We start from the raw sequence: 3,234 nt of genomic DNA, 5'->3' as shown, positions 1-3,234 counted from the left end.
GCTCTTTTCTTGTTCATACAAATACACGAAGGGACTCCTGTGGCTTACCTTCCTTTCTCATCAGGAACTTGGATCAACACCTTTTCCATCCCAGCATAGCTATGTTCTTCAAGGAACAAGGAATAAAATTCATCTTTCCTTTAGACTATCTGCATTTTTTCCAGTTAATTTGCCCTTAGTGGAATTTCTTAGTATTTCCTGGTTCTTACAGCTTCTGCCCTTTACAATTTGTGTACTATCTGTTGTCTTTATCTTGCTGTACAAGGTGCTTGAAGTACTGCAGAATAGCTGAGGAATGAGTGGCTGAATTCTGGATGTGATCATGGCTTTTGGAAATGAGAAATGGGAGTGGGAAATGACACTGGATGGGAGGAGAGCCCATCAGAGTGAGGTGAGGTTCATCCACACATCATTGCAGCTGCCATGTGAGCTGGTGCCAGCCTGGGTTGAATCTGGACAGTCCAGTGGAACTGCTGCATCAGAATACATCTGTGACCTTTTTTGGGGAAAATACTCAGTCTTTCCTCAGGGGAAGTAAATTGTTAATGAGTGAACAGGACTTATTTCCTATGGACTTTTTTTCTTTTGGAGTCTCTGCAGTTCTGCTGTGGCTGAGTCTTCATGGCCTTTGTACAGGCAAACCTTGGGATGAGAACATTCCATGTCCATAAGTTTCCTGTTCCTTTCCATCAGCTTCACTGTGTGTTAGAGCAGCTTAATGCTGTCAAGGAACAGGAATTCTAAAGCACCATGTGTATGCAGAGCCCAACCACTGTGTCAGGTGAGCTCAGCCCAGGGGATGCCTGGCTGCAGGCTGGGGCTGCACTTGGGCATGCACCTCTGCATCCCAGAATTTAGAAACGTTCCAATCCAGAAGTTCTTGTATTTTGGCTTCCTTGTGGAGTTCTTTGCATGAGGATAAACCCTTCAAATCCCTTCTGGATTCTCATTGTGCAGCCTTTGTGCTGAGGTGCTGAACTGCCCCCAGCTGGGGCTGGACTGTGGTTGTGTTTGCACAAAGTCAGCACTGGCCTTGGGTCCTCTGCAGAGCTGTCCATGGGTGTTTTTGGAACATCCACCTTGTCTGTCCAGATCTCAAGTAAGGACTTGTTGGGCATGGGGAATTTTGATCAAATCTGAACAGCAGAATACACCAAACTGTCTTGTCTTTACAGATGAACCTATAGGTGCACTGAGTGTGTGATATGCCAGAACTTTTAGGGATCCCTCACAGCCTTCAGTGAGGCCACCAATTTCATTTTTGAAATGATATCATGTAAATAGTATTGTAGTTCCTGAAGATTCTTTACGTTAGTTACTGAGTGTTGCATCATACTGTTGGTGTTTTCAGGAGACATTTTGCCTTGTTTCTGATGTGTTCTTCCATATCCCTTTGGGGATATTTGGCAGTTCATGCTGGCAGAAGGGAAGAACAAGACTGAAGATGATCCATTTTTTTAATTAGCAGCTATAATCCTACAGTTTTATCAATTTCTAATACCTATTATAAGCAGCTTCATTCAGGGAATAGACTAAAAATCTGAACTAATGTAATCTAAAGTGGCATCTGCAGCAGGGGAACTGCTGATTTACTGCCCTGTGTTGGTGTGTGTGTGTGTGCGCTCTGTCTTTCCCACCTTCTCTCATTGCAGATGCTCTGAGATAACTGAAAACTCTGTTCCAGAGCTGTTCTCCTGGTGCTGGAGCCTTGGCTGTGCTGAAGAATGTGCATTTTTTATGAGGGGGAGGAGAAGGAGCTGTGTTTATCCTGGAGGGAGATGTCACAGCAAGTGCAGATTTCTGCGGTGCTTTTATCTGAGGCCGCAGGGTTTCTCTGGCACTCTCTGCCTTTGCAGTGTCAAACCTCCCTTGGAATAATCACCTGCCCCTGGAAGCTGTATAATTAATGAAGCTGGAGAGGGGGTTTGTGTCTTTGAACTTATGCCTTCAATAGCACTAAAGAATTTCTTGCACACTGGCGGGGCAGAGCCAGTGTTTGTTTTCTATTTGAGACAAAAGGGTGGAACTTTATTTGCAGCACTTCCTTTTGTACATCTGTAGAGTGGGAAGCTGTGCAGGCTTCACCTGTCTTTAGTGTGTTACAGATGTTCTGCTGTGGGTGTGACAGTGCTTGGGGTCACTCTTCAGTTTGAGGGGTTAAAGAATCTGGGACTATAGATATGTGGAATTGCAGGTGCCTGGTTTTTAGAGTTGGGTTACAGGAACAGGGAATACTCCCTGAGGTTGTGCTAAGTAGGGGGCAATAGTGCATAAACTGTCCTGTCTACTCTCTTGGGGTAAGTGTTTGTTCCCCCTGCCATCCTGAGACAGAAACAGAGCATGTGGGCTCAGAGAGAGGGCTTGTGAAAGTGAGCCTGAGACAAGGAGCAGGGACTGCATTCACAGCAGTGCTACCTGCAGAGAGGCTTTTCCAAAGTGTCTGTTGGTGTCCTTGTGCCTATTTGTGTATGTGTAAGTAAACATCAAATGTGTGGTTCCATCAAGTGTCTGTACTTTGGTATCCTTGACCCTGTTCAGTGGAAGTTGTTTTCTTTAGTCACTAAGCTCTCTGGGATGCCTCCTTATCCTGCCATTGTAAGAAGTGACGTGTTTGACTGGATCAGCTTGACCTGTGAAATGAAAGCTACTGCAGTGTGTCCTCCTTGATCTGAAAAGTGGGATCTGAGAAAAAAGAACCCTTCTGCCAGGCACCAAAATAAACCAGGGCTGTCTGTGCTGACAGACAATACTTGCTTTAGCCCTCAAGGTCCTTAAGCAAACAAAAGATCCCCGAGTCTGCCTTGCATCTGGCTGCTCAGTCTGTGTTGATGCCCAGGGAGCGGGTGCCTGCTGGGCTCCACGGCTTGTTAGTGTTCCTGTGGGGAGGAGCTGCTGCCACCAGTTTTTGAGGGCAAAGACACTGAGCTGTTTAGGGGAGGACTTAAAACCTACTTTTATGTTGCATATGGAGCCTCTTGTCGCCAAATACAAAAAGACCCCGAAGCTTTGCTGTGCTCCCAGCTTACCCTGGAGTAAGGCCTGTTAGCTTACATGTTGTGTTTATGCCTGCAGCTCCTGTCTGCAGCAGCCTGCATCCTCACAGAGAGCTGATCCTGGAATCCAGTGCAGGTATTGAACTGCTTAAATGGGATCTCAGCCCTGGGGTCAAGGGAGTAACGTAGGAGTGAGCCTGCTGCAGGTGAGCAGCCCTGTGAGTAATCCCTGCCACCCAGT

This window comes from Prinia subflava, chromosome 11 (assembly GCF_021018805.1).
Source record: "Prinia subflava isolate CZ2003 ecotype Zambia chromosome 11, Cam_Psub_1.2, whole genome shotgun sequence".
Lineage (NCBI taxonomy): Eukaryota > Metazoa > Chordata > Aves > Passeriformes > Cisticolidae > Prinia > Prinia subflava.
This window is presented reverse-complemented; position numbering follows the sequence as displayed.